Raw genomic sequence first — 25979 nt, 5'->3', positions numbered from 1 at the left:
AATTTTGGGCTCATTTAATTTTTAGAATAGCAATTTAACTTTTTAAAATTTAGTATGACCAAAAAATTATTTATGGTTGCCAAATTTTGCATTGGTTAATTTATTTAAAGTTTTTCCAAATAATTTATTAATTAGGGGTTTGGGATAAATGTCCATTTTACACCTAATTACTAAAGTTAAACATTGTTTCTCCAACTTGGCCGAAAATGGATGAAACATATATGCATGAGGTTTTTTAATTTAAGCATGAGGTGGCTAACTAATGCATGAGGTGTTTTGGATTTAAGAAAATGAAACCATGCAGCCTACACATGTTGAATTTCCTGAAGAGTCACCCAAAATTAATCATTTTTCGCAGCCTACACATGTTGAATTTCTTGAAGAGTCACCCAAAATTTATACTTTTTCTCACCTATAAATAGATGTGTTGCTGCCCTTTATTTCCCTTGCATGAAAAACAACTTATCACTTGTTTAAAAAAAGGGAAGAAAACGTGAGGGAAGAAGAGGACCAGCCTAGTATTTCTCAATTCATTTTCAACCAAGATTTCTTCAAGTTTTATTGTAAGATATTTTCTATGCTTAAGTGGTATGATTTCATGGTAATATTTATGCTTAAGCTATGTATGAAAAACCATAATATGAATGTGATGGACAAGTCCACAAAGTCAGATATCTATTTATGCCTTAGGACAAGTTAGAAGGGCACCGGCAAGCCGAAATGTGCAAGTATGTGTTTGATTGCATTCTTTTGTGTAGTATTAACATGTTAAAATCCAAGCATGGTATCTTACTGAGTATTCTTTATACTCATAGTGTTCTATACTAAATTCTCAGATTCATAATTGCGGAGTTGGTGGAAGTCAGTCGGCATAATTGATGATGGGTTAGGAACAAGATTGTTTTGCATCGAAGTTTTGTTTTTGCATGTTTTGTTCGACTGCTTTCCATATGTTTTCGTATGGTATTGTATAAAAACATGTATGAGACATAATGTAATATGGTACTGGAAGTAAATTATGCAATTATATCTTCTATGTTGTGTTAAGAGACCTTTTTTTTAAAAAACTTCTCCTTGCAAGTGACAAAAGGTAGAAACGGGACAGTTTTTGGGTCAACTTCAACACATTATTTTTGACTCCATAAACGTCCATTTGAGACTTTGAAAACATTACTGCGTTCCTCATTGAGTTTTCTTAATATGGGCATAAGAATCACTCAATTTGGATAACTGTAGCCTGAGATATGAATTTTTAAATGTTTAAGGGTCAAATCTAAAATTTCTGTGCAATACCTCACTGTTTTCAGTAAAACGCCCATATTATATGACCTTGGAATTTTTTTATATTTTAACCTAGAAAACTAATTGAAAATATCTTTCTAATGTCATAAATTTCATAGATAACGGAGTTGGGATGAATTTTATTAAAATAGTCGAACTTGCTGCCCCAACTAACCGTGGCAGTGCAGAGTCCGTATATGTAAAGTATAATTTCTTGTCGACATGCGCTTCTGCGGGCCATTAAAAATTTATGAGAGACATTTTACCAAGTTGAAAATAAGTTTCTAACATGTAATACTTCTATTTAAGAGTATTTACATGTACCAAAGGTAGAAGCTATTATGTTTTGTACGTGACACTCGAAACTTAAGTTCGGGGCGTCACACGAAAACTTCCCAGAAATGCCTGAAAGTCAGGCTGCGTCCTTACCGAAGCCATGACTTATCCCGAATTTGGCCTGCACATTGTGTCCCAAAAACTGCCCAGAATGCCTAAAAACGTCCCTGCACCCCTAATATAGCCTACACATCGTACTTCCTTCGTTTGGTTGAAACTCTGCTTGTTTCCCTAACATGGACGGGACGCGTCCCGAACATTGCCTGCACACCGTGCCCACAAACTACCTAGAAATGCCTGAAAATCAGGCTACGTCCCTGTCATGGCGAGAACACATCACGGACATGGCCTACACACCATGCCCCAGAAATTACCTTGAAATGCCTAGAAATCAGGCTGCATCCCTGTTGCGGTCAGGACGTACCCTGGACAAAGCCTGCACACCATACCTAGAAATCGCCCAGAAATGCCTAAAAATCAACCTGCGTCCCTGCCATGGTCCAAACGCGTCTAGGACAAGGCCTGTACACCATGTCCCAGAAACTGCCCAGAAATGCCCAAAAGTATGGCTACATCCTAGACATTTCCTACACACCGTGCCCACAAACTACCTAGAAATGCCTGAAAATCAGGTTGCATCTCTGCCGTGGCTAGGACGTGCCCTGAGTATGGCCTGCACGCCGTGTCCCCACAACTGCCTAGAAATGCCTGAAATCCAACTGCGTCCCTACCGCTTCCTCGACATAGCCTACACACCGTGTCCCAAAAACTGCCTAGAAATGCCTTGAAATTAGGCTACATCCCTGCCACAGCCAGGACGCATCTCGAATATGGCTTGTACACCGTTCCTAGAAACTACCTACCTGCTATGGCCTGGACGCTTCCCAAACGTGGCCTGCACACCGTGTCCCAAAAATTGCCTAGAAATGCCTGGAAGTTGGGCTGCACCCTGGACATGTCCTGTACACCATGCCCACAAATTGCCTAGAAATGCCTGAAAATCAGGCTGCGTCCCTGCCATGGCCAGAATGCGTCACGGACATGGCCTGTACACCATGTCCCAAAAACTACCTAGAAATGCCAAAAAATCAGGCTACATCCCTGTCGTAACCAGGGCGCATCCCAGATGTGGCCTACACACCATGCCCCTAAAGTAGCCCCGAAATGCTTGGGAACGCGCCTGCATCCCTAACATGGCCTGACACCGTGCTACCTTTGTGTGCCTGAAAATTTGCTTGCATCCTGTTGTGGCCAAGACAAGCCCCGGACATGGCCTACACACCATGTTCCATAAACTAACTAGAAATGCCTGAAAATCAGGTCACGTCCCTACCGCGTTTTCGACATCGTCTGCACACCATGTCCCAAAAACTGCTTAGAAATGCTTGGAACCCAGGCTGTGTCCCTGCTATAGCCAGGAAGCGTCCAGAAAATGGCCTGCATATCGTGCCCTGAAGTTGCCCAAAAATGCCTGAAAAATCAAGCCAAGTCCTTGTCATGGCATGGACGTGTACCGGACATGGCCTGCACATCATGTCCTAGAAACTTCCTAGAAATGCCTGAAAATCAGGCTGTGTTCCTAGTGCGTCCTTGACATGGCTTGCACACCGTGTCCCAAAAACTGCATAAAAATGTCAAAAAATCAGGCTGCATCCCTGTCGAGGTCAAGACGCATCTCTTACATGCCCTGCAAATTGTGTCCCAGAAACTGCCTAGAAATGCTTGAAAATCAGGCTTTGTCCCTATCGCGTCCAGGACATGGCGTGCACACCGTGTCCCAAAAAATGTCTAGAAATGCTGGGAAATCTGGCTGCGTCCCTACCTCGACCAGGACGTGTCCCGAACATAGCCTAAACATCGTGCCTACAAATGCCTGAAAATCAGTTTACATCCCTGCCGTGGCCCTAACGTATTCCAGACATGGCCTACACACCGTGTCCCAGAAACTGCCAAGAAATACCTGAAAGTCAAGCTGCGTCTCGGACATGTTTTGCCACCGTGCCCACAAACAACCTAGAAATGCCTGAAAATCAAGTCATGTCCTTGCCGTGGCTAGGACGTGTCCCAGACATGGCCTGTATATCGTGTCCCAGCAACTGCCTAGAAATGCCTAAAAATTAGGCTGCGTCCTTGCTGCATCCTGGACATGGCCTGCACACCGTGTCCTTTCTCTTCTGTGGCTAGGATGTCTCCTGGACATGGCCTGCACACTGCATCCCAGAAATAGGCCAAAAATGCCTGGGAATGTGCCTACATCCCTGACATGGCCTACACACCATGATGCCTTCGCGTGCCTAAAAATCATCTTGCGTCCCTGTCGTAACCACGACGTGTCCTGGACGTGGCCTATACACCATGTGCCATAAACTGCCTGGAAATTTGCCCGCGTCCTCGGAAGTGGTCTACGCACCGTGTCCCAAAAATGCCCGAAAATGTGACAACATCCCTGACATGGCCTGCACACCTTGTCCCCAAAACTACCTACAAATGCCTAAAAACATGTCCTCATCCCTGACATGGCCTGTACATCGTGTGCTTGAAGGTGCCAAAAAATGTGCATGCGTCACTACCACTGCCAAGACACGACGCTGCCTTCATGTCACATGATGAGCAAAAGTATGCCTCACGATGCTTTATCGATGGATGGTTGCCAGGAACATAAAATGATCGCTCGATAGAAGTTTATCGTTCGAATTTAATACATTTCGAGTTGTTTCCACCACATTTACTTTCCTCTGTCCCCGTCATCTATTTTCGTGCATGCATCAAATACATGTGAATCAAAATTATTTTTGACAAAAGAGCAATTACTCTCAAATATTTGATGATAACGACCCTTCCGTGATTTTTGGGGATTTTCCACATCTGTTTTCTATTTTTTCTAATTTTATCCCTATTTTCAATATTTTTTAAATAAAAATAAAAATATTTTTTGGTTGAAAATATTTTTTTCAAGACTCCATTCGACCATACTTTCATTGTCGAAAAGAATTTTCTAAAAAATCATCACCGAAAATCCTACAAGAAATGGAAAATAAACAGTATGATTTCTCAACCCTTTGATATCTACTCTTGTCACTTGAGTTTTTTCTCAGAAGTCTATTATAGGGGGGAGGAGGTACATGAAAGGGAACAAGCAGCATGTGCAAGCTACCATAGGCAACATCCCTGCAAACTTCGGAGCCTTGGGGACCGACACATGCCGGCCTGGGTAAGTTTCCCATCCGACGATGGTGCTACTCCAGTCGGTGTGCCTGTGATGGGCATTAGTATAAGAATAAGTTATAGACATAACTGCTACTGCAATAGATCGATAGCCATGACGACTCATGAATGTTTTGTATTTGGCTAAGAATTATCAAAATTACTACAAATATTATCATATACGGATAGTAGGATATCGAACACTTGACAAGAAGGTCGGGTTTGTGGAAACAATTTGACCTCGAGACCACCCTGACCATGCATCATATATATATTAGTTTGAAAAACACTAGAAATTGTCTCAAAAATAATATAAATACTAAAACTATACAAATGGAAGCATTTATAGTTTATCCAATTGTAACCCGGATAAGATTACCATACTGAGCAAATCCGCAAAGCTAAGCTTTCCTACCTCGCACAACTCGAGTGGGTAGCTGGCGTGGCGTTTCTTCTTGTGTTTTCTATTATAACCTACATGACATCCACCATACTAACCAAAAATTATCACTCCCCCAATTAACCCATCAATGGCAAAAAAAACTACACTTATATGGAAGTTGTTGAGTTTCATTTAGGTAACGCTTGCTTGGGAAATTTGATGCATATTTGTTGAGATAAATTTTAAAAGCTTGTGATTTCCTAATAATTTGTACTTTGAAGGAGGTAGGAAAGCTCAACTTTGTAGATTAGCCCAGTATGGTAATCTCATCAGGGTCATAATTGGATACACTATACATCCTTCCATTTGTATAGTGTGAGTATTTATATTATTTTTGAGACAATTTCTCGTGTTTTTCAAACTAATATATATATGATATATCATCAGGGCGATCTCAAGGTCAAATTGTTTCCATAAACACGACCATCTTGTCAAGTGTTCGATATCCTACTATCCATATATGATAACAGCAATTCAGATAATTCTTGGCAAAATACAAAACCTCCATGAGAAGTACTGGCTATCGATCTATTGCAGCAACAGTCATGTCTTTCACTTATTCTTCTATTAGCATTGGCATTGACGGGTTAATCAAAAGAGCAATAACTATCGACCAGTATGGTGGACATCATGTAGGTTATCATAGAAAACACGAGAAGAAATGCCACGCTAGCTACCCACCGTGTCCCAGAAATCACCTGGTATGCCTACGATGGGCATCGATATGAACTATATACAGCCTACATATGCTAGTACCCTTCACATGGATGGGACTCAATGCTGTCTTCATGTGTTCGCATCGCGTGCTGCCTTCATGTGCATGAAAATATGCCTTCGTGTACCTGCGTCCTTGACATGGCTTGCATACCATGCTACCTTCGTGTGCCTGAAAATCTACCTTTGTCCCTGCCGTGGCTAGGACGGTCCCGGACATGGCCTACACACCATGTGCTAGAACCTGCCTAGAAATGCTTGAAAGTCAGGCTGTGTCCCTACAGCATCCTCGACATGGCCTACAAATCGTTTCCCAAAAACTATCTAAAAATGCCTGGAAATTAGGCTATGTCCTTGCCGCGGCCAGGACGCGTCGCAAACATGGCCTGCAAATTGTGCCCAAAAATGCGTAAAAATTAGGTTGCGTCCTTGCCGTGACCTGGAAGCATCCCAGACAAGGCCAGCACACTGTGTCTCAGAAACTCCCCAAAAATGCATGAAAATCAGGTTGCGTCCTTGTCACGACCCGAACAAATCTCGGACAAGGCTTGCACTCCGTGCCCAGACATACCCTCCACACTGTGCCCTAAAATGCCTGAAAATCAGGTTGTGTCCTTGTCGAGGCCCTGACGTATCTCAAACATGGCCTACACACCGTGTCCCAAAAACTGCCTAGAGCATCTCGGGCATGACTTGCACACCATGTCCCATAAATTGCCTAGAAATGCCTGAAAATCAGGCTGTGTCCCTGTCGCATCCTGGACATGGTCTATACACTGTGTACAAGAAACTGCCTAGAAATACCTGAAAATCAGGCTATATCCTAGACATGTCCTACACACCGTATCCTAGAAACTGCTTAGAAATGCTTGAAAATCAGGTTGCGTTCTTGCTGTGTCCTGAACATGGTTGGCACAACGTGTCTAAGAAACTGCCTAGAAATGCCTGAAAATCAGGCTGCGTCCTGATTACGACCTGGATACTTCACGGACATGGCCTGCACTCCATGCCCAAAAACTACCCAGAAATGCCTAAAAATTAGGCTACGTCCCTGCTTTGGCCCAGACGCATCCCGAACACGGCCTACACACTGTGTCTCAGAAACTGGCTAGAAATGCATGAAAATTGAGTTGCGTACGGGACATGACTTGTTCACCTTGTCCCAAAAATTGCTAGGAAAATCCTAAAAATCTGGCTGCATCCCTATCACGGCCAGGACACATCCCAGACATGACCTGCACATCGTGCCCACAAACTGCCTAGAAATGCCTGAAAATCAGGTTGCGTCCCTATCATGGCCAGGACGCATCATGGACATGGACTGAACATTGTTTCCCAGAAACTAATTCGAAATGCCTGAAAATCAAGCTGCCTCTCCACCGCATAATGGACATGGCCTGCATACCGTGTCGTAGAAATTGCCTAGAAAAGCCTGAAAATCAGGCTACTTCTCTGTCACGACCAGGATGTGTCCCGGACATGACCTGCACACCGTGTCCGAAAAACTGCCCAGAATGCATGGCAACGTGCCTACGTCCCTAACATGGCCGACAAATCGTGCTACCTTCACGTGCCTAAAAATCTACCTATGTCCCTATCGTGGCAAAGTTGCGTCTCTGATATGACTTGCCCAACGTTCACCAGAAATGTCGAGAAATGCCTAAAAATTAGGCCGACCCCCTATTGCGTCACGGACGACCTGCACACTGTCCTAGAAAATGCCTAAAAATGCCTGGAAAATAGGCTGTGACCCTATCGCAGTCAGGACCTATCCCGGACAAGGCCTACACACTGTACCCAGACATGTGTTGCGCATCGTGCCCAGAAACTGTCGAGAAATGCCTAAAAATCAGGTTGCGTCCCTATTGAGGCTCGAACACGTCCCTGATATGGCCTACACACCGTGTCCCAAAAATTGCCTAGAAATGCCTGAAAATGATGCTGCGTCCCTGCCGTGTCCTGGACATGGCCTGTACACCCTGTCCCAAAAATTGCCTAGAAATGATAGGAAGGACACGGCCCGGACTCTTCCCGAACACGGCCTATACTCCCTACCCTGAAACTGCCCAAAAATTCCTATAAGTCAGGCTACGACCCTACCTTGGCCCGGACACATCTTGAACATGGCCTACACACCGTGTTCTAGAAACTACCTAGAAATGACTAAAAATTAGGCTGCGTCCTGGACATGTCCTGTTTACCGTGTCCCATAAACTACCCAGAAATTCCTGAAAATTTGGCTGCATCCCTACCGCGTTCAGGACGCGTCCCGGACATGACCTGAACACCGCACCCACAAACTGCCTAGAAATACCTGAAAATCAGGCTACATCCCTGATGTGGCCAGGACGCATCCTGAACATGGCCTGCATATCACATCCTAGAAACTACCTAGAAATGCCTGAAAATCAAGCTGTGTCCCTATCGTGTCTTGACATGGCCTACACACCGTGTCCTAGAAACTGCCTAGAAAAGCTTTGAAATCAAGTTGCTTCCCTACCGCGACCAGGACGTATCCCTAACATGGCCTGGCAAAGTGCCTATGTCCCTAACATGGCCAGCAAATCATCCTGCCTTCGTGTGCCTGGAAATCTGCATGCGTCCCTGTCATTGCCAGAACATATCCCAAATAGGACCTGCACAGAACATATCCCAAATAGGACCTGCACACAATGTACCAAAAATGTTGAGAAATACATGGAAGTTAGGCAGCGTCCCTACCACGTCATGGACATGGCCTGTACACCGTGTCCTAGAAACTGCCTATAAAAGCCTGAAAAATAGGCTACGACCTTACCATGGCCAGGATGTGACACAAACAAGGCCTGCACACCATGCCTAGACATGCCTTGCACACCATGTCCAGAAACTTCCCAAAAATGCCTGAAAATCAGGCTGTGGCCCTGTCGTGGCCCAGAAGCATCCCGGACATGGCTTGCACACCGTGTCCCAAAAAACTATATTGAAATGCCAAAAAATCAGGCTGTGACTCTACCACATCTTGGACATGGCCTGCTCCCCATGTCCGAGAGAGTCCCTAGAAATGTCTGAAAATTGGGCTGCATCCCGGATATGTCCTGCACACCGTGTCCCAAAAATAGCTTAGAAATGCTTGAAAATCTGGCTGCGTCTTGGACATGGCCTGCACATCGTGTCCCAGAAACTGCCTAGAATTGCCTGGAAATCATGCTGCGTCTGGGACGCAGCCAAGACTCTTCCCAAACATGGCCTGCACTTCATACCCAGAAACTACCCAGAAAATGCCTATAAATCAGGCTACGTCCCTGCCATGGCCTAGACGCTTCCTGAACATGGCTTGCACACCATGTCCCAGAAACTACCTAGAAATGCCTGAAAATCAGGCTGCATCCTGAACATGTCCTATTCACCATGTCCCAGAAACTGCATAGAAATGCCTGAAAATTTGGCTACGTCCCTGGGTGTGGCCTACACACTGTGTGCCATAAACTGCCTAGAAATGCCTAGAAATCTGCCCACGTCTTGGGCATGGCCTGCACACCGTGTCCCAGAAATGCCAGAAAATGTGCTTGCGTCCCTGACATGGCCTATACACCTTGTCCCAGAACCTGCCTAGAAATGCCTAAAACGTGCCCACATCCCTGACATGGTCTGCACATCGTATGCCTGAAGGTCCTTGAGAATGCTTGAAATTGTGCTTGTGTCCCTGCTACTGCTAGGACACGGCACTGCGTTCGTGTCACATGACGAGCAAAAGTAAGCCTCACGATGTTTTATCGATGGATGGTTGTTGGGAACATAAAATGATCGCTTGATAGAAGTTTATCATTCAAATTTAATACATTTTGAGTTTTTCCACCCCATTTCACCTTCCTCCCGCCCCGTCCCCTATTTTCGTGCATGCATCAACGTGTGAATCGAAATTGTTTTCAATAAAAGAGTAATTGCTCCTCAAATATTTGATGATAAAGAGCCTCCAGTGATTTTTGGGGATTTTTTCCCATCCGTTTTCCATTTTTTTCCATTTTTCCCTATTTTTAAAGATTTTTAAGCAAAAATTAAAAATATTTTTCGATCGAAAATATTTTTTTCGAGACCCCATTCAACATACTTTCATTACCAAAAATTTAATCATCACCAAAAATCCTACAGAAAATGGAAAAGAAATAGTATGATTCCTTAGCCCTTTGATATCTACTCCAATCACATGGGTTTTTTCTCAGAAGTCTATTATAGGGGAGTGGGATGCGTGAAAGGGAACAAGTAGCATGTGCAAGCTGTTGTAGGGAGCAACTGCCTAAGGGTAGCTTGTGTCCCTTTAAACTTTGGAGCCTTGGGGATCGACACATGCCGGCTCGAGTAAGTTTTCCCTTCGACGATGATGCTTTTCCAATGATACTCCGACCGGTGATCCCTTAGTAGCACCTGGATAGAAGGCATGCATGGGCATGAAATCGCATTACGTATCAAAATATGGCCTCAAATTTTCTAGCAATTGCCTATTTCGATCCAGAAATGGAGTAAAGACCCGACAAGAGTAGGAGGAACAATCCAGAGGGAGGGCACACGTGGGGACGAGAAATCACGTGATGTGTCGATCGATTTGCGTAGGCATAAGACACACATTGCAATGTAGTGCTCGTAACTTCCCAATGTCCGATCGGTTGGTGTGAAATTATCCCGAATTGAGACCATCATGAGGCCCAACGATGTAGGATGGAGGGCATGCGTGGGGATGAAACCACGCGGTGTGTCGATCGATTGGCCTTAGCATAAGACGCATGCTACAACGTAGTTCCTGCAACTTTCCAATGTCCAATTGAGCGGTGTAAAACTATCCAAAAATGAGACCGTCGAAAGGCATGACGATACAAGACATAGGACATGCATGGGGACAGAACCACGCGATGTATCGATCGATTGGCCTAGGCATAAGACGTACGTTGCAACTAGTTCTCGCGAATGCACTCCTTCCGATCGAGTTGCCTAAAAATCGATCAAAGTTCATGCTTTGCGGGCTGCATTACCTTGGGATCATCTCGTGCTTCATTCACACGATAGGAGGATTAAAACATGGGTACCAAAGTAAGACGTTATCATGGGCAAGTACATGCAGTGCCCCTTGGGCACGGTGTACGAGGCAACGTGTTTAGTGCTTGCAATTATGACAGTCGTCGCACTGTGAACTCACGTTTTGGCCCTTGCCAACATGGGCTTTCTACCCATGTGTGACGTTGAATCTCGATCTTCCTCAAAAATTAGGCCGAAGCTAGATGCTTGTGGCCTATGTTGGCTCGGTACCGGATGCTGCTCGTTTGCAAGACGGGAGGACCAAGATGTGGGTACCGAAAGAAACATTGTCGAGCATGCGGTACCCCATGGGCACGGCTCACAGAGCATTGCAGTAAGTGCTCGTGACTGTGATCGTCATCACATTCCGAACTTTGACAGCACGATTCAACCCCTTGCCAACACAGGCTTCTCACTTGTGTGCCTAAAAGTGCCGAATCCATCTCGATCTTTCCCCAATCCATCCTTCGCTTGCCTCCCATGGAGTGATAAGTAAAACATCAGCATCAAAGAAAACATTGTTTGAAGCATGTTGTGCCCTTCGGGTTAACGGAGAATCTAGCAAACTGAGGTCCCATTCGTTAACGGAATTAATCAGATAAATCGCTTCACAAACTAAGAATGGCCATGCACCACCACCCGTAGATTTATCTGGTTAATTCCGTTAACGAACGAGACCTCAGTTTGCTAACTAGCTATGCCGATGTAACCCTTCGTAGCCAGCTTCTTAGAGGGACTATGACCTTTTTGGCTGTGGAAGTTTGAGACAATAACAGGTCTGTGATACCCTTAGATGTTCTGGGCCACAAGTGCACTACATTGATGTATTCAACGAGTTTATAGCTTTGGCTGACAGGTCCGGGTAATCTTCGAAATTTCATCATGATGGAGATAGATCATTGTAATTGTTGGTCTTCAATAAGGAATTCCTAGTAAGCGTAAGTCATCAGTTCATATTGACTACATCCCTACCCTTTATACACAATGCCCGTCGCTCCTACTGATTGAATGTTCTAGTGAAGTGTTCATATCGCATCGACGTGGGCGGTCTGCTGCCTTCGACGTCACGAGAAGTCCATTGAACCTTATCATTTAGAGAAAGGAGAAGTCGTAACAAGATTTTCGTAGGTGAATCTATGGAAGGATTATTTTCGAAACCTATAAAGCAGACCCGCAAACTCGTTCCATAACATGTGAGGGAGGTCGACGGTTATTCGTGCGTCGACCAGGAGATGAACTGGGATCGGCTACTTTGAGGACCTTTCTCGAGCATCAACCAGTTGACTCAGAACTAGTATGGACATGGGAAATTCAATTGTTTAATTAAAGCAAAGCATTGCAATGGTCCCCGCGGATGCTCACGCAATGTGATTTTTGCCCAGTGCCCTGAATGTTAAAGTGAAGAAATTCAATCAAGCGCGGGTAAACGACTGGAGTAACTATGACTCTCTTTAGGTAGCCAAATGCCTCGTCATCTAATTAGTGATGCACATGACTGGATTAACAAGATTCCCACTATCCCTATCTACTATCTAGTGAAACCACATCCAAGGGAACGAGCTTGGCAGAATCAGTAGGGAAAGAAGACCCTGTTGAGCTTAACTCTAGTCCGACTTTGTGAAATGACTTCAGAGGTGTAGGATAAGTGGGAGCCAAAAGGCGAAAGTAAAATACCACCACTTTTAACATTATTTTACTTATTTCATAAATCGAAGGCGGGGCACTGCTCCTCGTTTTGGACCCAAGGCTCAATTCGATGGCTGATCCGAGCTAAAGATATTGTCGATGAGGAGTTTGGCTAAGGCGGTACATCTGTTAAAAGATAATGCAGGTGTCCTAAGATGAGCTCAATGAGAATAGAAATTTCATATGGAACATAAGAGTAAAAGCTTGTTTGATTCTGATTTACAGTACGAATACGAACCGTGAAAGTGTGGCCTAACGATCATTTAAACCTTTGAAATTTGAAGCTAGAGGTGTCAGAAAAGTTACCACAGGGATAATTAGTTTGTGGCAGCCAAGCATTCATAACAATGTTGCTTTTTGATCCTTCGATGTCCGCTCTTCCTTTCATTGTGAAGCAAAATTCACCAAGTGTCGGATTGTTCACCCACCAACAAGAAACGTAAGTTGGTTTATGACTAAATGCCGACAGGCTAGTTTTATCCTATTGATGATAGTGTCACAGTAGTAATTCAACCTAGTACAAGAAAAACCATTGATTCACACAATTCACTTACCGACCCACAATAGAGGCCTCACGGCCCCAGGGGCACATGTCGTTGGCAAAGCCCTTACAGCGGTCGTGCTGTATCAGTTACCTTGAAGTACAATCTCCATCGAGCTGTGGGCAGAATCCTTTGCAGATGACTTAAATACGCGACGGGGTATTGTAAGCAGCAGAGTGGCCTTGCTGCCCAGAAATGCCTGAAAATGAGATTGCGTCCTCGTCATGGCCCGAACGCGTCCCGAACATGGCTTGCACACCGTATCCCAGAAACTGCTTAGAAATGCCTAAAAATCAGGCTGCGTCCTTGCCACATCTTGGACATGGCCTGCACACCATGTCCCAGAAATAGCCTAGAAATGCCTAGAAATTAGGCTCGTCCCTGCCACGACCAGGACGCATCCCGGACATGGCCTGCACACCATGCCTAGAAACAGCCAAGAAATACCTAAAAATCGTGGGCCGGACGCATCTCGGACATGGCCTGCTCACCGTGTCCCAGAAACTGCCTAGAAAAGCTTGAAAATTAGGTTGTGTCCTAGACATGTCCTACACACTGTGTCCCAGAAACTGCTTAGAAATGCCTGAAAATTAGGTTGCGTCCCTGCTGTGGGCAGGACGCGTCCCGGACATGGCCTACACACCATGCCTAGAAACTGCCCATAAATGCCTGAAATTAGGTTGTGTCGCTACCGTAGCTCGGATGCGTCGCGAACATGGCCAGCACACTGTGTCCCAAAAACTGCCTAGAAATGCCTGAAAATCAGGCTACGTCCCTGTCGCGACCTGGACATGGCCGCACACCGTGTCCTAAAAACTTCCTAGAAATGCTTAAAAATCAGGTTGTGTCCCTGTCGTAGCTCGGACGCATCCCGGACATGGCCTAACACTGTGACCCGAAACTACCCAGAAAATTCGAAAATTTTGGTTACGTCCCTGCCCTAACTCGAACACATCCCGAATATGGCTAGCACACTATGTCCCAAAAACTACCTAGAAATGCCTAAAAATCAAGTTGCGTCCCTGCTGCGTATTGGACATGGCCTACACATCGTATCCCAGAAACTACCTAGAAATGCCTGGAAATCAAGCTGTATCATTGCAGTGGACCAGACGCATCCCTGACATGGCCTGCACACTACACCAAAAAACTGTCGAGAAATGCCAGAAAATCTGGCTGCGTACCTGCCGTGGCATGGACGAGTCCCAAACATGGCTTGCACACCGTGTCCCAGAAACTGTATAAAAATTCCTAAAAATCAAGCTGCGTCCTGGACATGTCCTATTTACTGTGTCCCAGAAACTACCTAGAAATGTTGAAAAAATCTGGTTGCATCCCTATCGTGGTTAGCATGCATCCGGTACATGGCCTATACACCATGCTCACAAACTGCCTAGAAATGCCTAAAAATCAGGTTGCGTCCCTACCGTGGCCATGATATGTCTCGAACAGGGCCTGCACATCGTGTCCTGGCAACTTCCTAGAAATGCTTGAAATTAGGCTGCATCTCTACCTCGTCCTGGACATGGCCTGCACACGTGTCCAAAAAACTACCTAGAAATGCCTAAAAATAAGGCCGCTGCCCTGGCCCGACCATGACGCGTCCCGGACATGGCCTGCACATCATATCCCAAAAACTACCAAGAATACTGGGAGTGAGCCTGCGTCCCTAATATGGCCAGCACACCGTGTTATCTACGTGTGCCTGAAAATCCGCTTGCGTCCATGCCTTGGCAGGGACGTGTCCGAACATGGCCTACAAACCGTGTTCCAGAAACTGCCTAGAAATGTCTGAAAATCAGATCGTGTCCTTGCTGTGTCATGGACATGGCCTACACACCGTGTCCCAGAAACTGCGTAGAAATGCCTGGAAATCAGGGTGCATCCCTGTCGCACCGAGGATGCATTCCGGACATGGCGACACATCGTGCCCAGAAACTGCGTAGAAATGTCTGGAAATCAGGCTGTATCCCTGTCGCACCGAGGATGCATCCCAGACATGGCTGACACATCATGACCAGAAACTGCCTAGAAATTCCTGAAAATCAAGCTGCATCCTTGCCGTGGCCCAGACGCTTCCCGGATATGGCCTGCTCACCGTGTCTTAGAAATGCCTAAAAGTTAGGCAGCAACCTAGATATGTCCTACACATCATGTCCCAGAAACTACCTAGAAATGCCTGAAAATTAGATTGCGTCCCTGTCGTGGCCAGGACATTTCACGAACATGGAGTGCAAACCTTGTCCCAGAAACTGCCTAGAAATGCCTAAAAATAAAGCTACGTACCTATCGCATCCTGGACATAGCCTGCACACCGTGTCCTAAAAACAACCTAGAGATGCCTAGAAATTAGGCTGCATCCCTGTCGCAGCCAGGACGCATCTCGGATATGACTTGCACACCGTGCCCAGAAACGCCTGAAAATCAAGTTGTGTCCCTATCTTAGCCCGGATGTGTCCCATACATGGCCTGCACACTGTGTCCTGAAAACTTTCTAGAAATGCTTGAAAGTCAAGCTGCATCATGGACATGTCCTGTACACCATGTGATATGACCCGAGAGTCAAGCCTGACGAAGGCAAGTACGAGACGAGACCCATTGATAGTCGATGGTGGACTAATGATGCAATCAAGGGCTAAAACAAGCGATGGGATTGCTCGTTTAAGAAACCATTGATGGAACCATGTTTGGGACTCAAAATGGAGCAACTTTAATGTTCGGGTCGAAGGCCAAATTAACTTGGATCAATTTAATATCGAAGGCCGAAGAAGAAGGAAATGATAAGCCTATGCGACCGCATAGGCTTATGAGGCTCGCGATTGCATGAATGCTTAATGAAACTCAAAGGAGCCAACCTATGTGAACTATGAGACCGCATAGAAATAAGCGTCGCGATCGCATAGGCCAAAATTTTTAGCGAATTTTCTGTTTTTGGTAATTTTCCATATTTTGTTAGTTTTTTATTCTTTTCCATATTTTGGGGATTATGCTTGACTTTTGCACGATTTTTACCTAGTTTTTAGGTTTAGTATAAATAGGAGTTTTCATTCAATTGTAAGAAACTTTTGACATATTTTGATATTGAATTAAAGTGAGGCGTATTATCTTCTCTTCATCATTCTAAATTGAACAACTTCGAACTTGTCAAGTGTTAACTTGTGGCATTCAAACAATCGGATTCAATTCTTAGATTGCGTGATCAAGGGGTCTTTCAAGCATCGTTCTTGTTAGGTTTTTTGGTTCGAATTTCTTTTGGATTAATCCTAAACTCTTGGATTAATTTGGCTTTCTTGGGTTCATCAATCTCGTTGTAGGTTTCGTAGTCAACGTTGCTATGGGGTTTGCATCAGTTGGTATCAGAGCAAGGTTCCAAATTAATTGAAGGTTATATCTTTTCGTTACTTTTTAAGTCTTTTCTTATTTTCTTCATTCTTCCCAATTTCTATTGTCATTCTTGTGTCATTAAATTATCGTCAATTTCAATTCATTGAGTTGTTGGTAGTTTAATCGTATTTCTTTACAAGAGAAGTAAAAAAAAAAGGAGTACTGTTCATCCGTATAGTAAAAAAAATTTGATATTATTATTTCTTTTTCTTTTTTTTACTACCAACACAAAACAACTCTTGAATTGTGTGATTTGGCTATTCCATTGTGTCGATTCTTCACTTTACTATTGAGTCTATTTACATTATTGTTTTTTAAGCAATCATCTATTCCACCTAAATTCAATTCCTTGAGTCTTGTGGTTCTTGGTTATTATTCAGTTTGTTGAATTCTCGATAAAACACTTGATTTAGTTCACTTGGTTCTTTGAAGTGCTTGGAGGGAGACTTTGGGTGGGAAAAGGCCGAGTGGTGAGTTTAATAGAGAAAAAATGCCATATTGAGTGTTTTCGAGTGATATATTTGTGAGGTATATAAATTTGTGTGACTTGATGTCGAAAAGAGAAGGTTCTAACTCAAGCCGAAATGGTAATGACAACAGTGTATCGGAGGACATGATACGAAAGTTTGAACGGGTACTCGATGATGTTAGGGAGAAGGTGGATAAGCAAGGGGAATGGATGGCTCAAATAGGTACCACAATCACTAATCTTAGCCGGGGATAAGTGGAGATGTCTAATGCTAGGGGTCAGGTAGGCGTGAATCTAGGATAGGAAGGGGAAATGAGTATCGTAGTGATGAGGATGATTTTTATGAAAATGACATTGATATGGGTCAAGCGAGGCATAGGAGCGATAGGATAGAAAGATGGGGTAGAGATAACTTGGGAGATAAAATAGATGGTAATTTGGGGAGTATTAAAATGACTATTCTGCAATTTAAGGGGAGAAGCAATTCGTAAGCATATTTAGAGTGGGAAAGGAAGGTTGAGAGGATTTTTGAATGCTATAATCATTCGGAAGAGAAAAAGGTAAAATTGGCGGTGCTTGAATTTGTGGATTACATGATATCTTGGTGGGATCAAGTACTTACATCACGGCGTAGGGGTCGGGAAATGCCAATTAGCACATGGGATGAGTTGAAGAATGATGAAGAGAAGACAATACACCTCACTTTAATTTAATATCAAAATATGTCAAAAGTTTCTTACAATTGAATGAAAACTCAAATTCATAATAAACCTAAAAACTAGGTAAAAATCGTGCAAAAGTCGAGCAAAATCCCCAAATTATGGAAAAGAATCAAAAACTAACAAAATATGAAAAATTGTCAAAAATAGAAAATTCGCCAAAAATTTTGGCCTATGCGACCATGACGCTTATTTCTATACGGTTGCATAGTTCACACAGGTTGGCTCCTTTGAGTTTTGGTAAGTATTCATGCGACCGCGAGCCTCATAAGCCTATGCGGTTGCATAGGCTTATCATTTTCCTTTGTCTTCGGCCTTCGATATTAAAGTGATCCAAGTTGATTCGGCCTTCGATCCGAACATAAAAGTTGCTCCATTTTGAGTCTCGAATATGGTTCCATCAATGGTTTCTTGAACAAGCAACCCCATCGCTTATTTCACTTGCTTTTCCCTTGATCGTATCATTGGTCTGCCATCGACTATCAACGGGTCTCGTCTTACACTTGCCTTCGTCAGTCTCGACTTCCGGGTCATATCACCATGCCCTCAAACTACCTAGAAACGCCTAAAAATTGGGTTGCATCCTTGTCGTAGTTAGGACGCGTCCCAAAAATACCCTACACAGCATGTCCCAAAAACTGTCGAGAAATGCTTGAAAATCAGGTTGTGTCCCTACCACGTCCTGGACAGGGCCTGCATACCATGTCATAAACACTGCCTAGAAATGCATGAAAATTAGGCTACTTTCCTACTACGGCCAGGACACGTCCTGGACCTGGCCTGAGCACCGTGTCCTAGAAATGCCTGAGAACATGCTTACATCCCTGACATGGCCTGCACACCGTGCTACCTTCGTGTGCTTGAAAAAAGGTCTGCATCCCCACCATGGCCAGGACGCGTCCTGGACATGGCTTGCACACAATGTGCTATAAACTGCCAAGAAATGCCTAGAAATTTGCCCACGTCCTGGGCGTGGCCTACGCATCGTGTCCCAGAAATGCCCAAAAACGTGCTTGTGTCCTTGACATGGCCTGCACACCTTGTCCCAGAAACTGCCTAGAAATACCAGAAAACGTACCTGCATCCCTGACATGGCCTGCACACCGTGTGGCTAAGAATGCTTGAAAAAGTGCTTGCGTTCCTGCCACAACTAGGACAAGGTACTGCCTTTGTGTGACATGATAAGCAAAAGTAAGCCTCGCGGTGCTTTATCATTGGATGGTTATCGGGAACATAAAATGATCGCTCGATAGAAGTTTATCGTTCGAATTTAATACATTTTGAGTGGTTTCCACCACATTTCACCTTCCTCCCACGCTCATCCCTTATTTCCATGCATGCACCAAAATATGTGTGAATCGAAATTGTTTTCGACAAAAGAGCAATTGCTCCTCAAATATTTGATAATAACGAGCCTCATGTGATTTTTGAGGATTTTTTCTCATCCGCTTTCAATTTTTTTCGATTTTCCCTATTTTTAATATTCTTTAAATAAAAAATAACAATATTTTTCGATCGAAAATATTTTTTTCGAGACCTCATTCAATCATACTTTCAACGTCAAAAAGAATTTTCTAAAAAATCATCACTGAAAATCCTACAGAAAATGGAAAAGAATTAGTTGATATCTACTTCTGTCACTTGGGTTTTCTCTCAGAAGTTTATTATAGGGGGGAGGAGGTGCATGAAAGGAAACAAGCAGTATGGGCAAGCTGCTGTAGGGAACAACTGCCTATGGGTAGCTTGCGTTCTTACAAACATCGAAGCCTTGGGGATCGACACATGTCGGCCCGGGCAAGTTTCCCGTTCGACGATGGTGCTGCTTCGACGATACTATGGCCGGTGTGCCTGCGATGGGCATCGGTATAAGAATAAGTTAAACACATGACTACTACTGCAATAGATTGATAGCTATGACAGCTCATGGAACTTTTGTATTTGGCTAAGAATTATCATAATTGCTACAAATATTATCATATATGTATAGTAGGATATCGAACACTTGACAAGATGGCCGTGTTTGTGGAAACAATTTGACCTCGAGACCTCCCTGACGATACATCATATATATATTAGTTTGAAAAACACTAGAAATTGTCTCAAAAATCATATAAATGCTCACACTATACAAATGGAAGCATTTATAGTGTATCCAATTGTAACCTGGATGAGATTACCATATCGGGCTAATCCACAAACTGAGCTTTCTTACCTCGCACAACTCGGGTAGGTAGCTGGCGTGGCATTTCTTCTCATATTTTCTATCATAACCTACATGACGTCCACATTACTAGCCGACCATTTTTGCTCCCCCGATTAACCCATCAATGGTTACGTAGACACCACTTACATGAAAGTTGTTGAGTTACATTTATGTAACACTTGCTTGGAAAATTTGATGCATATTTGTTAGGATAAATTTTAAAAACTTGTAATTACCTAATAATTTGTACTTCATAGAAGGTAGGATAGCTTAACTTTGTGGATTAGTCCAGTATGGTAATCTCATCCGGGTTACAATTGGTTACACTATAAATGCTTCCATTTGTATAGTGTGAGTATTTATATTATTTTTGAGACAATTTCTAGTGTTTTTCAAACTGATATATATGTGATTTATCGTCAAAGCAGTCTCGAGGTCAAATTATTTCCTCAAACACGGCCATCTTGTCAAGTTTCGATATCCTACTATCCATATATGATAATATTTGCACCAATTGAGATAATTCTTAGCCAAATAAAAAAGTTCCATAAGCTTTCATGGCTATCGATCTATTACAATAGCAGTTTAGTCTTCTATTGGCATCGACATTGATGGGTTGATCGGGGGAACGATAACTGTCGGCTAGTATGGTGGATGCCATGTAGGTTATGATAGAAAACACGAGAAGAAATGCCAAGCCAGCTGCCCACCATAACCCAAAAACTACTTGGTGTGCTTGCGAGGGGCATTGGTATGAACCACATGCAGCCTATGAGTGCCAACGTACTTTACATGGATGGCACTCGGTGCTGCCTTCATGTACCTGCATTCGGTGCTGCCTTTATATGCCTGCGTCCCTAATATGGCTTGCACATCGTGCTACCTTCGTTCGCCTGAAAATTTGCCTGCATCCTTGCCGTGGCCAGGATGTGTCCCAGACATGGCCTTCACACCGTGTCCCAGAATCTGCTTAGAAATGCTTGAAAAATAGGCTGCGTCGCAGTCGCTTCCTGCAAATGGCCTGCACAACATGTTCCAAAAACTGCTTAGAAATGTTTGGAAATCAAGCTGCATTCCTAACATGGTCGAACGCGTCCCTGCACACCATGCCCAGAAACTGCTCAGAAATGCCTGAAAATCACATTGCATCCCTGTCGTAGCCCGAACGCATCCCGGACAAGGCCATCACACTGTGTCCCAGAAACTGCCTAAAAATGCCTGAAAATCAGGCCTCGTCCCTGGAGAAGGCCTGCACACCGTATCCCAGAAACTACCTAGAAATGCCAAAAAATCAGGTAGCATTCGTGCCGTGGCTAAGACACATCTCGAACATGGCCTGCAAATAGTGTCCCAGAAATTACCTAGAAATGCCTGAAAATAAGGGTACGTCCCTGCCGCGTCCTGGACATGGCTTGCACACCGTGTCTCAGAAACTGCCTAGAAATGCCTAGAAATCAGGCTGCGTCCTTGTAGGGACAAGGACGCCTCCCCAACATGGCCTACAGAACGTACCCAAAAACTATCCAAAAATGCTTGAAAATCAGGCTGCGTCCCTACCATGGCCTGGACGTGTCCTGACATGGCCTTCACATCGTGTCCCAGATTTTACCTAGAAATGCCTAAAAGTCAAGCTGCGTTGTGGACTTGTCCTGCACACCATGCCCATAAAACTACCTAAAAATGCCGAAAAATTAGGCTGCATCCCTACCACATCCTGGACATGGCTTGCACACCATGTCCCAAAAACTACCTAGAAATGCCTGAAAATCAGGCTGCTTTCCTGCCACAACCAAGACGCGTCCCAAACATGGCCTGCACACCGTGTCCTAAAAATTGCCCAGAATGCCTGGAAACATACCTACGTCTCTGACATGGTCGACAAACCGTGTTACCTTCGTGTGCCTAAAAATTGACCTGCATCCCTGCCTTAGCCAGGACACGTCCTGGACATGGCCTGCACATCGTATCCCAAAAACTACCTAAAAATGCTTGAAAATCTGGTCGCGTCCCTGGACATGGCTTGCACACCATATGTTAGAATCTGCCTAGAAATGCCAAAAAATCAGGTTACGTCCATTCCATGGTTAGGACACATCCTGGACATGGCCTGCAAATCGTGTCCCAAAAATTGCCTAGAAATGCTTGAAAATAAGGTTGCGTCCCCACCATTTCCTAGACAAGGCTTGCATACCGTATCCTAGAAATTGCCTAGAAATGCCTGAAAATCAGGCTACATCCTTACAGCAACCAGAACGTGTCCCGAACATAACTTGCACACCGTACCCAGAAACTGCCCAGAAATGTCGAAAAATCAGGCTGTGTCCATACCTTGGCTAGACGCATCCTGACATCGCTTGTAGACTGTGTCCTAGAACTTGCTTAGAAATGCCTGAAACTCAGGCTGCATCGTGGACATATCCTGCACACCATGCCCATAAAACTACCTAAAAATGCCTGAAAATCAGGCTGACAGAGCCTGCACACCATGTCACAGAAACTACCTAGAAATGCCTGAAAATCAGGATGCTTCCCTATTGCAACCGTGTCCCAAAAATTGCCCAGAATGCCTTGAAACATACATGCATCTCTGACATGGCCGGCACACCGCACTGCCTTCGTGTGCTTGAAAATCGACATGCATCCCTGTCATGGCCAGGACATGTCCCGGACATGGCCTGCACACCGTGTCACAGAAACTGCCTAGAAATGCCTAAAAATCAGGCCGCATCCCTGGACATGGCCTGCACACCGTATCCCAGAAACTACCTAGAAATTCTTGAAAATTAGGCTTCGTCCCTTCCATGTCCAGGACGCATCCTGGACATGGCCTGCACACTATGTCCTAGAAATGCCTAAAAATCAGGCTGCATCCCTGCCAAGGCCAGGACGCCTCCTGGATATGTCCAGTACACCGTGCTAAAAAACTGCCCAGAAATGCTTGAAAATCAGGTTACGTCCCTATTGTGGCCCGGACGCGTCTCGGACATGGCCTGCACACCGTGTCCTAGAAACTGCTTAGAAATGCCTGAAAATTAGGCTACGTCTTGGACATGGCCTGCACACCATGCCCACAAACTACCTAGAAATGCCTGAAAATCAGGTTGCGTCCTTCCCGTAGCCCGAACGTGTCCCAAAAATGTCCTGCACACCATGTCCGACAAATTGCCTAGAAATACCTGAAAATCAGGCTACGTGTCTACTGTGTCCTGGACAAGGCTGCACACCGTGTCCTAAAACTGACTAAAAATGCTTGAAAACTAGGTTGTTTCCCTGCTGCGGCTAGGATGCATCCTGTACATGGCCTGCACACTGTGTCCCAAAAATAGCCCAGAAATCCCTGGGAACGTGCTTGCATCCCTAATATGGCCTGTACACCGTGCTACCTTTGTGTGCCTGAAAAAAAAAACCTGCGTCCCTGCCATGGCCAGCATTCCATGTGCCATAAACTACCAAGAAATGCCTGGAAATCTGCCCGCGTCCTGGGCGTGGCATGCGCACCGCGTCCCAAAAATGCCCGAAAACATGCTTGCGTCCCTGACATGGCATGCACACCTTGTCCTAAAAACTGCCTAGAAATGCCTAAAAATGTGCCCGCATCCCTGACATGGCCTGCACATTGTGTGCTTGAAGGTGCTTAGGAATGCCTGAAAATGTAATTGCATCCATGCCACTATTAGGACATGGCACTGCCTTCGTGTCACATGACGAGCAAAAGTAAGCCTCACCGATGCTTTATCACTGGATGGTTGTCGAGAACATAAAATGATCACTCGATAGAAGTTTATCGTTCGAATTTAATACATTTCAAGTTGTTTCCACTACATTTTACCTTCGTCTAGCCCTCGTTCCCTATTTTTGTACATACATCAAAATACGTGTGAATCGAAATTATTTTCGACAAAAGAGCAATTGCTTCTCAAATATTTGATAATAATGAGCCTCTCATTTTTTGGGGATTTTTCCCCATCAGTTTTCCATTGTTTCCCATTTTTCCCAATTTTCAATATTTTTTAAATAAAAAATAAAACTATTTTTCGGACGAAAATATTTTTTTTTGAGAGCCCATTCAATCATACTTTCATCTCCAAAAAGAATTTTCTAAAAAATCATCACTAAAAATCCTACAAAAAATGGAAAAGAAATAGTGTGATTACTTAGCCCTTTGATATCTACTCTTGTCACTTGGGTTTTTTCTCAAAAGTCTATTATAGGGGGGGAGGAGGTGCATGAAATGAAATAGCATGAGTAAGCTGCTATATAGAGCAACTACCTATGGGTGGCTTGCATCCCTACAAACTTTGGAGCCTTGGGGATCGACATATGCCAGCCCAGGCAAGTTTCTCGTCCGACGATGGTCCTGCTCTAACGGTACTATGGCTGGTGTGCCGGCGATGGGCATCGATATAAGAATAAGTTAAAGACATGGCTGCTGCTACAATAGATCGATAGCCATGATCGCTCATGGAAGTTTTGTATTTGCCTAAGAATTTTCGGAATTTCTACAAATATTATCGTATATAGATAGTAGGATATTGATTACTTGACAAGATAGCTGTGTTTGTGGAAACAATTTGACCTCTAGACCTTCCTGACGATGCATCATATATATATTGGTTTGAAAAACACTAGGAATTGTCGCAAAAACAATATAAATGCTCTTACTATACAAATGGAAGTATTTATAGTGTATCCAATTGTAACCCGAATGAGATTACCATACTGGGCTAATCTACAAAGCTAACCTTTCCTAGACATGGCCTACACATCGTGTGCCATAAACTGCCTAGAAAAGCTTGGAAATCTGCCCGCATCCTAGGCGTGGCCTGTGCAACTGTCCCAGAAATGCCCAAAAACGTTCTTACGTCCCGAACATGGCCTGCACACCTTGTCCCAGGAACTACCTAGAGATGCCTAAAAATGTGCTCGCATCCTTGACATGGCGTGCACATTGTGTGCCTGAAGGTACCTGAGAATGCCTGAAAATGTGCCTGCGTCCCTACCACTACTAGGACACAGCACTGCCTTTGTGTCACATGACAAACAAAAGTAAGCCTCGCGATGTTTTATTGTTGGATGGTTGTCGAGAACATAAAATGATTGCTCAAAAGAAGTTTATCTTTCAAAATTTTATACATTTCAAGTTGCTTTCATCACATTTCACCTTCTTCCTGCCCCCGTCCCCTATTTTCGTGCATGCATTGAAGTATCTGTGAATAAAAATTTTTCAACAAAAGAACAATTGCTTCTCAACTATTTGATGATAACGAGCCTCCCATAATTTTTGGGGACTTTTTCCCGTCCATTTTCCCTTTTTTCCAATTTTTCCCTATTTTCAATATTTTTTTAATAAGAAATAAAAATATTTTTCGGTCAAAAACATTTTCTTCAAGCCCCATTCAATCATACTTTCATCGCCAAAATGAATTTTCTAAAAAATCATCACCGAAAATCCTACAAAAAATGGAAAAGAAATAGTATGATTCTTCAACCCTTTGTTATATACTCCTGTCACTAGACTTTTTTCTCAATAGTCTATTATAGGGGGAGGAGGTACATAAAAGGGAACAAGCAACATGTGCAAGCTACTGTAGGGTGTAACTGCCTACAGGTGGCTTGCATCCCTTCGTACTTCGGAGGCTCCCGGACTGGCACATGCCAGCCTAGGCAAGTTTCCCATCCGACAATGGTGTTGCTCCGACAATATTCGAGTCGGTGTGCCTATGATGGGCATCTGTATAAGAATAAATGAAAGACATGATAGACGCTGCAATAGATTGATCCCCATGACAGCTCACGGATGTTTTGTGCTTGGCTAAGAATTATCTTAATTGCTGTAAATATTATCATATATGGATAGTAGGATATTGAACACTTGACAAGATGGTCGTGTTTGTGGAAACAATTTGACCTCGAGACCTCCTTGACAATACATCATATATATATTAGTTTG

The 25979-nt window shown here is 44.0% G+C and overlaps 1 pseudogene; it reads right to left on the bottom strand.

The window, feature by feature from the left end:
• Nucleotides 1–12349: 12349 nt before the first annotated feature.
• Nucleotides 12350–13100, bottom strand: LOC111390039 (annotated as a pseudogene).
• Nucleotides 13101–25979: the final 12879 nt, after the last annotated feature.

Source organism: Olea europaea, unplaced genomic scaffold, assembly GCF_002742605.1.
Source record: "Olea europaea var. sylvestris unplaced genomic scaffold, O_europaea_v1 scaffold643, whole genome shotgun sequence".
Taxonomy (NCBI): domain Eukaryota; kingdom Viridiplantae; phylum Streptophyta; class Magnoliopsida; order Lamiales; family Oleaceae; genus Olea; species Olea europaea.
Note: the sequence above shows the minus strand (reverse complement) of the source record. Positions and strands in the feature narration are given on the sequence as shown.